This window comes from Amphiura filiformis, unplaced genomic scaffold, assembly GCF_039555335.1.
Source record: "Amphiura filiformis unplaced genomic scaffold, Afil_fr2py scaffold_594, whole genome shotgun sequence".
NCBI classification, from domain to species: Eukaryota; Metazoa; Echinodermata; class Ophiuroidea; order Amphilepidida; family Amphiuridae; genus Amphiura; species Amphiura filiformis.
In genome coordinates, this window is record NW_027306058.1 from 918,212 (window position 1) to 932,362 (window position 14,151).

Consider the following 14,151-nt stretch of genomic DNA (forward strand, 5'->3'; position numbering starts at 1 on the left):
TAGACATATCGCATAGAAACGCTCGAAAGTAACAAATGTTATCAAGATAAGAGATGCAAAGTATGGGAAGAAACCCAAAAAACTTGATAGTATACAACCGCGAGAGGTAGCAAACGACATTCCACTTTGCAAGGTATCAGTAATCACTGTGTAGACCATTATAGATGCAAAATAGAAAATAAATATCAGATCTGCAATTGAAACGCTGCAAAGGTATTGTAACGGCGGTGACACCCCGTATTTTATTTTTTGTAAGCTTTCCTGTTTCCTGTAAGCTTTCCTGTTTCGTATTTTTATTTGTCTTAGTCACGCATTCGCGATCAATTTTCCCTGCCAAATTTTAGCTCACCTTTCTATTAAACATCTCCATCAAAATCCCATGTCTTTATTTATTCCATTTCGGTAGTATTTTGCCTTCAAAACCCAAATTTAAGTTAGATAAATACTTTCCCACGATCGTCTGTGCAAGTCGCCATTTCAATATTGCGATTGTGCATAGAGCGAAGATCCTGCATACATCTTAAGGTCGCGCTGCGCATTTTTGGAACTCGCTATTTAAATTGCTTTTAAAACTCCTTTTTCTTATTTATTTGTTTATTCACAATTACCCCCAACCTTTTTGGTCATGTTAGGAACATCTCCCGTTTTTATCTGGACGTTTATTCAAATTTGGAGAGTTCTTTCACCCTTTTCAAAAGTCTTGTTTTTCTGTTTTATCCGCCATCTTCAAAATAATGTAGGCCTACTCCTCCATTTGGACAATCAGGAGCCTTCAAGACAGAGTTGTTATTCCATTTAATTCTTTTTATTCCTTTGTTTTTCTTCAGCATGGTCATTGACATAATGAATATTCATGAGTTATCACTTTAGACCTTCCAGCACCTTCTCTCTGGAAGCAACCAATCATACCTCTTTATTTTTTCATCCCTTCATGAGCCATAAAGTTCTCGTCCAATCAGAACCTTTCTACCACCTCATTTGCATATGAGAAGTTTTGGAACAAAGGAAGATGAGAACTCCAAAACAATTTGGTATCACTTGTTATCTAGTCTTCAGAGGGACAAGACATACATTTTCAAGTGACATCTTGACACTGATTTATTGATTTACTGATTCAAGCAAGTTTGGTCATCCAAACGAGGTATGATTGGTTAATTACAAATGATTAATTAACCTAACCTCTGGATAGGAATTCCTATCCAGATGGTTATTTTTGCTGTTTTAATGGCAAAAATGTCTTATTTTTATTTTTAATTGATGATGGATCATCATCTCGTATTTTGACTTGCTGATAAGAAATTTTCTTTTCTTTTAAAACACCCTTTCATTTTAATCATCACCGGCGAGTTACAGCCAACAAAACCTTGTTGTGTTTTGTAATGATGATCGATTTTTAAGCTTCCATCAAATACGAGATGAAATGCCATCATCAACATTCTTTTATACATGTCCTCTCCCATTATTTTTGACACCGGTTGGTCAAAAATAAACCCAAAATATTCATAACAATTGTTATGAATTAATACTTAGGTTTTGCATCCATAAAATAGGTCCTTTAATGAGCATGCACAAAGTAAACATCGCCGCATTGTTGTATTCGAAACTCGTTTTATGGAGACTCACAAAAGTGCACGTACAGTGACCTCTGACCGAGTGATAGTCAGGCAGCCAAGTGTCGAAAATGACATCATTTTTATATAGTCTTGGGCGAGTTTTATTTTCGGCCAAACTTATTTTCGTGCATGTTTAAGGTGAAGGCACCTATATTTATTTTGATCACTTTAAGGTGACAATTCCCCAAAAATATTTAGGTTATGCACTTTGGATTCATTTGGATTTCTTCTGATTCTTTTGGGACTCATCTCTAAATTCATTTTAGGATTCTTTAAGGATTCTTTTCAAATATTAATTTCAGATTTTCTTCTGATTCTTTTAGAAATTTACTCTGGATTTTTCTTAGAAATTTCTTTGGATATTTCTCATGAATTTTCCTTCGCATTAGATTTTTATCCCAAAATTTTATAAAACAAGAAATTCCTTTTAAAAGGAATTGAGGTCTAAAAAATGTACGCATTTATGAAATAATGCAATGGTTTTTAATGCTAAGTGACGAATATTTTTCTTAAAGTGTTATTTAATTATTTCTCTCAGTTTCGTGAGATTTTATGGTTCCCGCAGGATGTGCGGTTCCGAGTTTTGTTTTAATAGGCCTGGAAAGTAGTATCAATTTTCAATGATTATTTCATTGAAGTATTAGCTTCAGGAAAAATATTTCGTCACTTGTCTACGAAAAATCATATTTATCGCATACCTTTTTAACAATATTCATCTTCATAAATTACATCGTCCTGTAAACACATTGTGCAATATTTTGTATACCAACTGTGATATCAAAGTTTAATATAATATATATTATGGGTCAAGAAAACTCTCATTTGTACGATTCGCATCATTTTACTTTAGGCTTCAAAGTCTCCGTCTCCATTTAATATTTATTGAAAATGTGTGATGATGATAATTCAGCCAGAGTATCTATTTGCTGTATCGTTTCACCATCTCTCTGAGATTAATACGTTACGAGATGGTGAATCCTTCGGATAATTTCATGATCACATGACTCTGGCATATTTTATTATCGTCATCACTCATCCTTAATTTTTCCCTTTTTACATTCTTTCAGTCCATTTGTTTTCCCTTTTTCTGGCAAATCTCAAATTAGTGTCCTTTATCAAAGTCCTTAGGCAAAACTTCTTTATCCCTCTGCATCTTAGTATTCGATTGGTATTAGTGAGTGAAGCGCCCTCACTGGCTCGCGTCTTCCTTGCAATGGTGTCAGAAGTGGGATCCTTTTTCTCTTTTTATAGGAAAATAACCCAAGCGAAATGATGAGTAGCGGAGACGAAGCACTGTCCACACATTCGTTGAGGTCGGGACGACTTATCGGTAGTCAGGAAGTCCGTGCACCTGTAGATAAAGATAAAGATGAGGGAAGAAATGGGAGTCAAAATGATGGTGACAATGAGATACAAGTTACTGGGAGTGGTGGCTGTATGATGGGAATGTCATTTGGACCGTCAGGGGGTTCTAGTACCAGTAGGCCCAAACCCAAAGGCCCTGCCCCGGCCGAAAACACAGAAAATGAAGAGGGAGGGGATAACGCCCCTTTCCTTGATGCTAATGAAGAAAACATCAGTGATAACGAGGGAGATGATATGCCCCAAATGATAAGAGACCTTGTAGAAACAACCGTTCGCAAGAGTATGTCATCAATCCAAACCATGATTCAAAGTTCAATTTCTGAACACATGAACAAGCAGGTACCCCAAGTGGAAAGTACTAGATCTTTTGCTGCCCCCACCCAAGGGTCTGCCCTTTTGGATTTCGCTAGCATAACACCCAAGACCCCTGAGAAAAAAGAGCACAAAGCCAAATTTTCGGTGAAACCCCCAACCTACGATGGGACCACCACCTGGTCAGATTTTCTGATCCAGTTTGAGATGGCGTGCAAACTAAATGATTGGAATTCCAAAGAAAAATTGCTCTGCCTCGGTTGCAGTTTGAAGGGAGTGGCTCAAGAAGCCCTGGGAGACGTAGACGTCCAAAAACGTCAAAGTTATGATGAATTAGTTAAAGTCCTGACCAAGCGTTTCGGAAGCCAAGATCAGGAAGATGTGTTCAGGGCATTATTGCGTAATCGTGCTCAACAACCCCAGGAAACATATCCAGAATTGGCCCACGCCATAAGGCGGCTGGTGAAGCGAACCTACCCCACCGCTGGCTATGAAATGCAAGACCGCATAGCTCGTGAATACTTCATCGACGCAATTGCGCGTGCAGATGTGAGGGAATGGGTCTGTTTCCGAGAACCGTCCTCTATGGACGAAGCTGTACGCATGGCTATCAAAGTAGAGGCTAGGAAATTCCATGAAAACCAGAAAGCCTTTCCTAGCAAGAGGGCAGGGATTAGGGCAATTGATTCTCAACCCCAGGAAAGAAACTTAATGGATCCTCCCCAAATGCAGAAGACTCTGTTGGAAATCCAATCCCAAATGAAAAATATCGAAAGCCGAATGTCCGGAGCCAAACAGTGCTTCCATTGCAAACAAGTGGGACACATGAAGAGAGACTGCCCCAATCTGTCAAGATATCCAAATCGGGGAAATTCCTATAATGGCCCCCCCAGACATTCTCATCACCATCACCACAATCAGTTAAACTAGAATCATCCAAACTCGCGGGTCTGAGTAAGGAAACCTTTGAGTCAAAACGACCCTTTGAAAACTTACCTACTAAAAGACAAAGAGAAATAATTACAATTGACAAAGATGGCATTTACATTCAGGGAAAGGTTCAAGAAACCCCACTTTCTTTTCTTATAGATACCGGGGCTGGAGTAACAATAATCAGCCCCGAAATCTATAGAAAAATCCCGGAAAAAATAAGACCCCCTCTCTACAAGGATGATATTCAAATGACATTGGCCGATGGAACAGAATTATACTGCAATGGCAAAGGGCAATTTAACCTTAAAATCAACGGCACACTAATAAACATCACAATACGAGTTGCGAGTATTAGCATCGATGGTATTTTGGGCTGTGACTTTCTTAAAAGCCATGAGTGTTGTCTTGATTTTAAAAAGAACGAAATGCTCTTTGACATGCTGCCAAATTCTCCTTACGAGGAAGAAGAAACTCAAGAGTTCCATATTGCCATGTCACAAACCATGACGATACCCGCCGAAAGCGAAATGCTTGTAAAAGCTCATTTTATTCAAACTCCAAAATCTTTAGACCCTGGTATCGTGGAACCTTCCACCAAATTCTCAGAAAAAATACCCTTATTATTGGCAAGAGTCCTCGTCGACCCATCCCAAAAAGAGTTAACCCTGAGAATATTGAACCCTGAGTCAACAAGAAGAGTCCTTAAAAAGGACAATGTTCCGCTATGGCCTACTGGTATTGAAAATAAATCAAAATCTACTCTTTCTTGACTCATGGAAACGATTAACATTGATATAATTTAGCTGAACTACTTGCATAGGGGTGTAGAAACATGCAATAAAGCAGTTGTTAAATGGCATGTTGTGGGACCGGTGCACTGGCGTAACAAACAAGTGGTAGAATCCATTAGTTGCTATGACAACGTACCTAGCCCAGTTCGGACAACACGTGCAACGACCTTATGAACTTGAGGTCTTTTTAGCTGAATCCATGCCCAGTAGAGAGAACCAGAGAGAGAACTGTCTATGCTGAATGCTGGCTTAGAATTAGTAGAATTAAATTTCATATATTCTGTGGAAGACTTGAAATCTTGTGTGGAACTTTCAAGAATGATCTTACAGTGAACGGTGTTAATGAAACACTTTTGATATATCATGGTTTAAATGATTTACAAACTAAGTATTTTAGAATATTTACTTCAATCTTCATTCACAAAAATACTGTAGTGCATGTATGCAGTTTACTATGCCTAGATGCTTGTGGACTCAATTTCCTTGGTGAGCTCCCACCAAAGGGCAGTGCACTCACTGTTCATTTAGGGCAAGTTCGTGAAAGTAAATACACATAAATCATTACCAGTTTATAAATTTAGCCTAATCTCTGCAAGGTAAAGTTACAAAATTTAAATGGTAACAAATATTAGTTGGCTTTGGGTATGAGAGTATTGTATTTCTGTCATTACTTTGCTGTCACATCCCAAGATCCAATAACGTTAATACAGATTAAGAGTCAATGAACTGAGAACTCGGCCATTGTGATGTAAAACAGCAGAACCAATGAGATGCCTTCTTACATACTAAACTGAGGTGATTGTCTCTGCTACATCTCCTGGCCTCCATGCACTTTCATGACTATTAAACCAAGCAACTATTTGACAACCTAGTGTACGAGAGGCAGCATTTCACCTCTTTACAGTCTCTTTCTCACACATATAATTCACGCTTCAAGCAAGTTTTACAAACAGGATATGATGAGAACTGGTACTGGGTGTTTTGATCAATCTGAGCATATCGTTCCTGCGGAACAAAAAGAGCAAAGCTCTATGAAAACACAGTCATAGCTACCTTTGAGCCCGTCACTATAGTACCTGTTGAATCCAAATGCGAGACTAAGCAATGTAACTTGATAAAAACAAGTGAAGATGTCATTCCAGAGTATATGAAAGATTTGTGGGACTCATCAAGTGAGGAGTTATGTGAGCAAGACCAAGAGAAATTGAAAAACCTTCTGTTTAAACACATTAACATTTTTGCCAAAAGCAAAACAGACTTGGGGTACACTGACATAGTCCAGCACAAAATCAACACAGGTGATGCCGCCCCCATCAAGCAGAATCCTAGGCGTATTCCTATACATCAGAGAAAGTTAGAGGAGGAGCAAGTCCAAAATATGATAGACCAAGGAATTATTGAAGAGAGCACGAGTCCTTGGGCCTCTAACTGTGTCCTAGTCCTCAAGAAAGACAAGAAGACTTATCGATATTGTCTTGATTATCGCCGTTTGAACCAAGTTACGATCCCCGATTCATATGGGCTAAGTCGCATTGACGACACTTTAGACCGGCTGTCAGGAGCCAAGTGGTTTTCAACTCTTGACCTACAGAGTGGTTACTGGCAAGTAGCTTTGCACCCTGACAGCCGAGAAAAGTGCGCTTTCCATACCACCAAAGGATTATACCAGCCAAAGAGAATTCCTATGGGTTTAGTTTCTGCGACCGCTTCCTTCTCGAGAACTATGGAGAAAGTGTTGCGGGGGTTACAATGGCAAACCTGTTTAGTTTATTTAGACGATATTATGGTCTATGCCGACAGTGTCGAGCAATCGCTAGAACGCCTAGATGGAGTATTCAATCGCCTAGGTGAAGCTGGTTTAAAGCTCAACCCCAAAAAGTGTAGTTTGCTGAAAAGAAAGGTCCAATACCTAGGTCATCAAGTGTCCGAAGAAGGGGTGTCCACAGATCCAGAAAAGATTGAAGTCGTAAAAGACTGGCCCACCCCCAAAAGTGTAACAGATGTACGTAGCTTTCTAGGCACTTGCTCATACTACCGAAAATACATCAGAAACTTTGGTTACATTGCTAAGCCTTTGCATGTTTTAACAGAAAAGAATAGGTTTTTCCAATGGTCCGAGGAAGCAGATCTAGCCTTCCAAACCTTAAAAGACAAGCTCATCTCAAGTCCTATCCTAGCATACCCAAATGAAGAAGATCCCTTCATACTAGACTGTGATGCTAGTGGCATCGGTTTTGGTGCCGTTTTGTCACAAAAACAAGGTGAACATGAGCGTGTAATAGCATACTACAGTAAGACCCTGAATAAAGCGGAACGCAGTTATTGTGTCACAAGACGAGAACTCTTAGCCATAGTAAGATCCATCAAACACTTCCATCATTACCTCTTAGGAAAGAAATTCCTGATCAGAACTGATCATGGAGCCCTTAGATGGTTAATGAATTTCAAGAACCCTGAGGCACAAGTTGCCCGTTGGTTAGAAATCTTGGGAAATTATCAATTTGATATTGAGCACAGAGCAGGTCGTCACCACGGTAACGCTGATGGCCTTTCAAGACGGCCATGTGAAGACCAAGCCTGTAAACAATGTCAAAGAATGACTATAAATTCCCAAGAAAAAGCAGTTCACTTACCGGTCAGGCTTCCAAAGGCCGAAGTTGAGATCCCTCTGAGAGAATCCAAAGTGCATAATGGATGTCAAAACCATAATCTTTCTGACCCAAATTCCCCACAGGTACAGGTATCTGCGGTGAGAAAGAATACAAACAGTTCACATAATTCGTGGGTGCAAAATATGTCCCGAGAAGATATGAGAATGACTCAGTTACAGGATCCTATAATTGGAGAAGTACTTAGGAAAATAGAGGCAGATACAGAAGGAGATCCTATTAGGCCAAATAATGAAAGGGGAATAGTCCCTGGTTTGAGGCATCCCAAGTACTTAGATGTATGGGATGACTTGGTTGTTTTAGACGGTGTATTGCACAGACTGTCTACCAGTGATCACTGGGAAAAGAAACCACTAATAGTGTTACCTGAGGAGCTTCGCAGAGGCGCCCTGTTGCAGCTCCACAACGCCTGAGAGTAGGAGGTCATTTAGGCCGTAAGAAAACCCTCAGGAAAGTCAGGGAACGCTATTATTGGCCAGGTTGTTATAGAGATGTGGTTCAGTGGGTGCGAAACTGCCATGATTGTGTTCAAAACAAAAACCAGAAAAACACAGCAGAGCACCTATGTCATCTCATAACGTAACATCCCGAATGGAGAGAATTTCCATGGATATTTTAGGCCCATTGCCAGAAACGAAAGAAGGCAATCGTTATATGCTGTGCATGGGGATCCTTTCACAAAGTGGATAACTTCTGTACCTATCCCTAACCAGGAAACTGAAACTGTAGTCAAAGCCCTTATAGAGCATGTTATAAGTGTATCGGAGTCCCCAAGGAGATATATACTGACCAAGGGAGAAATTTTGAGTCTAAGTTGTTCAAGGAACTATGTGAATTGTTTGGGATTCAAAAAAATCCCGTACTGTGCCTTATCATGCCCAGTCCAATGGATTCATTGAAGCTTTCAACAAATTTCTAACCCACACTTTGCGTTTATATTGTGACAGAAATCAAAAAGATTGGGATGCACACCTTCCCTATATCATGTTAGCATACAGGACTTCAGTGCATGCTAGTACTGGCTATACACCCGCAGAAATGATGTTGGGTTGGAACCCCTGTCTGCCTATTGATATAGTATATGGTGTCCCTCCTGAGAAAGCTGTCACTGATGTGGATGAATTTGTTGAAAAGCAACAAGAATACATGAATAAGGTCCATAATGAAGCCCGCCAAAATGCGCTTGCAGCTAGTGGTAAACAAAAGCGATACTACGACAAAGGTTCAGCAAAAGAAGTGAAACAATTCCGTCCAGGTGACCGAGTATGGTTATACAGACCTAGAAGAGTTGTTGGAAAAAGCCCCAAGTTACAAAAGAATTGGGAGGGTCCATTTGTCGTAGTAACGCGTTTGAGCCCACTGATCTATCGCATAGGTCAACAATTAAAAAGGGATAAGAAAGATTTAGTGGTCCATGTAGACAAGCTAAAAGAATATCTGGATCAAATCCCTTTCAATGATACACAGGGAGAGGGCCAAGTCCAAACGCCCTGCCCTAACAATGAGAATGAGGTCAACGTCCTACTTACCTCCAATCCCGCATGTGCAGAACCCCTGCTGTGTACCCGCAGCGGTAGAAAAGTCACTCGCCCCAAATGGCTAGGTATCCCTTAAGCTCTATGCTGGTATACTTATGAAGCTTCACACGGATCGGTTAAGTAGATCTATGTTCTTTTGATCTCATCTTTTGATCTCAGGACTGGTTGGTGCGTCGAGGACTTCCAAGGATCCCAGCATGTTTTGAGCTCCTATACCTAGTTAAAAAAAAAAAAAAAAAATGTATTTTTAAAGCACATGCTATCCCATAAAGAAAAAAAAAAGAACATAGGTCCCAAGCCCTTTTCTTTTCCTTTATACATTCGTAGATGAAGAGATCGAACGATGAACATGTCCAGGATGGCAAACGACAGAGGAATTCAGAAGCCACGTTCGAGACGTATCGTTGTTTTCACGAAGATTGTACTTATGAGACTGTGAACAAGCCCGCCTTTCGGAGGCATGTGATGAAAAGGCATCAACTATACCATACCTGTAGACATTGTGGAGGAGCAAAAACTAGGTCTATTCAGCAACTGGCCAGACATGAAAGAGGATGCCCACAAGGCCCAAGTACGTCTATTTCCACAATCACCAGATGCATTTCTCCAATCCCAGTAGAATCATCTACTCCATGTCCATCCCCCTGTCCATCCTTGTCCATGTCTTTCGAAGTGAATGAGGAAGAGATGGAAGAATTACTGGAAGAAGAATTACTGGAAGAAGAACAACAACAACCAGAAGTTAATACCTCACAGTCACCGTCCATTTCTACATCACCAACGACCCCACCTAGCTCATCGCAGTATCTGACCACTCCACAGGCCCCCCCTCCACCCTATACTCGTCGGCCGATCCCCAGTCTCATCTCTATTCCTACCCTGCCTGGGGAGATACACCATCTCCGGGCAGGTGACGTTCGGGGACGAATGCAGATGATGAGAAGAATGACGGACGAAGCCAACTACAGTTTTAGCGAGGGGCCGCCAAGTAGAGTTGGACGTAACTTGTACAGATTGGTGACGGAGAGAGCTCAACTACCCGACGGGACTTTGCTGGAGGTGGTGACGGAGGAGATAGAGCCGTTACAACCACCACCTCCAGTACAGCCAAACTTCCAGGCCCACATGGATTACTGGTATAATTAGGCCTAATTTAAAGCATTTCTCCATATCCAATCAGTCATAGGTGAGAAGTCTGGATTTAATTTGGTCCAGGAGTGAGGGAATGGGCGTCCTCCACCGCTACCAACCGTCACCCCTTTGTTTTGAATACCAAAGGCGGTTTTGTAAATAATGATTTTTTATCAGCTGTTGTTGTAGGTCTAGGTCAACTTCTATATTGTAATTGAAATCTAATTTATAAAAATTGTGTGATTTTATTTTGTACATATTTTGGAAATTGTTTCGAATTATAAATTTTGAAATTTTGGAATGTAATTTTGTAATCAAAAATTTCAATCATCCAATGAGTGATAACTTGAAAAAAAATGGCGAATAGTTTGTATAGGCCTAGGCCGGATTGTCCATTAGGCCATTCATAATTTTTGCATGTTTTATTCCATTAATTCAAATTTTGAGGTTTGGGCATTTGCCACTGTTTTATTTGTTAGGCCCGCTTTATGCAGCGTTGTCATGGTTTCGAGTCAAAATTCCAAATTCAAATTTAGGAAATTAGGCCAAAAATAATTAATTCCAAATTCGGACAATCATACAACAACAGTTGCATTATCATGTGTGCCATTACAAAATTTTGTATGGCAGTATACCATATTCATGAATTATATCTATGTTCTCATTTAATATGTTTTATACTTGCAAAAGAAATACAAAAAGAAAAGGCCCATAATTAAATATTTTATATTTTTATACACTTTCCTTGTCATAAACATACAATATACCTTTATATGTGTAGGTTTAAATATTCAACCACAATCCATTTTTTTATATCGTCAAAAATAAACAAAAATATTCATTCAAATATTACTCACCTCAATTCCAAATTCAGGTCTGCAGATCACACAGCATGTTTTTGAGTAACATGCAAAGCTTTAAGGTTGAAATTAAAGATGCAGCAGATTTGTTCCAATTCTTCATAATGTTGTGATCGGTTGGCATGTTGATTTTTAGATTCTATTTGTGGAACTCTTTTATGCATTGTTATTGTATTCCCGCATACATGTGCATAGTCTGCGCACATGTACAACTGCTCAAATTGTCGTCTGAATTGTGACGTCATCAATTTCGGGTCCCATTTACAATCAGCTGTTCATGTAAACAAAGATAACAGCTGATCATCTTTTCAATGTTTTTATATTTGGTAACCTATTTGAGCGTCATTTCTTGTTGAATATTTTCTCCTAAAAATAATGTACATGTTTTTATGTTGTAGTTTTTCTGAGCGGAGGGTGTTGTAACGGCGGTGACACCCCGTATTTTATTTTTTGTAAGCTTTCCTGTTTCCTGTAAGCTTTCCTGTTTCGTATTTTTATTTGTCTTAGTCACGCATTCGCGATCAATTTTCCCTGCCAAATTTTAGCTCACCTTTCTATTAAACATCTCCATCAAAATCCCATGTCTTTATTTATTCCATTTCGGTAGTATTTTGCCTTCAAAACCCAAATTTAAGTTAGATAAATACTTTCCCACGATCGTCTGTGCAAGTCGCCATTTCAATATTGCGATTGTGCATAGAGCGAAGATCCTGCATACATCTTAAGGTCGCGCTGCGCATTTTTGGAACTCGCTATTTAAATTGCTTTTAAAACTCCTTTTTCTTATTTATTTGTTTATTCACAATTACCCCAACCTTTTTGGTCATGTTAGGAACATCTCCCGTTTTTATCTGGACGTTTATTCAAATTTGGAGAGTTCTTTCACCCTTTTCAAAAGTCTTGTTTTTCTGTTTTATCCGCCATCTTCAAATTTAGGCCTACTCCTCCATTTGGACAATCAGGAGCCTTCAAGACAGAGTTGTTATTCCATTTAATTCTTTTTATTCCTTTGTTTTTCTTCAGCATGGTCATTGACATAATGAATATTCATGAGTTATCACTTTAGACCTTCCAGCACCTTCTCTCTGGAAGCAACCAATCATACCTCTTTATTTTTTCATCCCTTCATGAGCCATAAAGTTCTCGTCCAATCAGAACCTTTCTACCACCTCATTTGCATATGAGAAGTTTTGGAACAAAGGAAGATGAGAACTCCAAAACAATTTGGTATCACTTGTTATCTAGTCTTCAGAGGGACAAGACATACATTTTCAAGTGACATCTTGACACTGATTTATTGATTTACTGATTCAAGCAAGTTTGGTCATCCAAACGAGGTATGATTGGTTAATTACAAATGATTAATTAACCTAACCTCTGGATAGGAATTCCTATCCAGATGGTTATTTTTGCTGTTTTAATGGCAAAAATGTCTTATTTTATTTTAATTGATGATGGATCATCATCTCGTATTTTGACTTGCTGATAAGAAATTTTCTTTTCTTTTAAAACACCCTTTCATTTTAATCATCACCGGCGAGTTACAGCCAACAAAACCTTGTTGTGTTTTGTAATGATGATCGATTTTTAAGCTTCCATCAAATACGAGATGAAATGCCATCATCAACATTCTTTTATACATGTCCTCTCCCATTATTTTTGACACCGGTTGGTCAAAAATAAACCCAAAATATTCATAACAATTGTTATGAATTAATACTTAGGTTTTGCATCCATAAAATAGGTCCTTTAATGAGCATGCACAAAGTAAACATCGCCGCATTGTTGTATTCGAAACTCGTTTTATGGAGACTCACAAAAGTGCACGTACAGTGACCTCTGACCGAGTGATAGTCAGGCAGCCAAGTGTCGAAAATGACATCATTTTTATATAGTCTTGGGCGAGTTTTATTTTCGGCCAAACTTATTTTCGTGCATGTTTAAGGTGAAGGCACCTATATTTATTTTGATCACTTTAAGGTGACAATTCCCCAAAAATATTTAGGTTATGCACTTTGGATTCATTTGGATTTCTTCTGATTCTTTTGGGACTCATCTCTAAATTCATTTTAGGATTCTTTAAGGATTCTTTTCAAATATTAATTTCAGATTTTCTTCTGATTCTTTTAGAAATTTACTCTGGATTTTTCTTAGAAATTTCTTTGGATATTTCTCATGAATTTTCCTTCGCATTAGATTTTTATCCCAAAATTTTATAAAACAAGAAATTCCTTTTAAAAGGAATTGAGGTCTAAAAAAATGTACGCATTTATGAAATAATGCAATGGTTTTTAATGCTAAGTGACGAATATTTTTCTTAAAGTGTTATTTAATTATTTCTCTCAGTTTCGTGAGATTTTATGGTTCCCGCAGGGTGTGCGGTTCCGAGTTTTGTTTTAATAGGCCTGGAAAGTAGTATCAATTTTCAATGATTATTTCATTGAAGTATTAGCTTCAGGAAAAATATTTCGTCACTTGTCTACGAAAAATCATATTTATCGCATACCTTTTAACAATATTCATCTTCATAAATTACATCGTCCTGTAAACACATTGTGCAATATTTTGTATACCAACTGTGATATCAAAGTTTAATATAATATATATTATGGGTCAAGAAAACTCTCATTTGTACGATTCGCATCATTTTACTTTAGGCTTCAAAGTCTCCGTCTCCATTTAATATTTATTGAAAATGTGTGATGATGATAATTCAGCCAGAGTATCTATTTGTTGTATCGTTTCACCATCTCTCTGAGATTAATACGTTACGAGATGGTGAATCCTTCGGATAATTTCATGATCACATGACTCTGGCATATTTTATTATCGTCATCACTCATCCTTAATTTTTCCCTTTTACATTCTTTCAGTCCATTTGTTTTCCATTTTTTCTGACAAATATCAAATTAGTGTCCTTTATCAAAGTCCTTAGGCAA

At 38.5% G+C, this 14,151-nt stretch overlaps 1 long non-coding RNA gene across 3 annotated transcripts; it reads right to left on the reverse strand.

Annotated features, from left to right (window-relative positions):
* Positions 1 to 758: 758 nt before the first annotated feature.
* Positions 759 to 13,712, reverse strand: LOC140145706 (uncharacterized). 3 transcript variants are annotated; one of them, XR_011858125.1, is made up of 4 exons: positions 12,933 to 13,712; positions 9,213 to 9,437; positions 7,648 to 7,758; positions 759 to 2,964 (listed from the first exon to the last, which is right to left on the reverse strand). It is a non-coding gene; the product is annotated as an uncharacterized lncRNA (long non-coding RNA). The 3 variants fall into 3 exon arrangements; XR_011858124.1 differs by lacking the exon at positions 12,933 to 13,712 and adding an exon at positions 11,210 to 11,552; XR_011858123.1 differs by lacking the exon at positions 12,933 to 13,712 and adding an exon at positions 11,763 to 12,016 and having other exon boundaries at positions 760 to 2,964.
* Between the last annotated feature and the right edge of the window lie 439 nt (positions 13,713 to 14,151).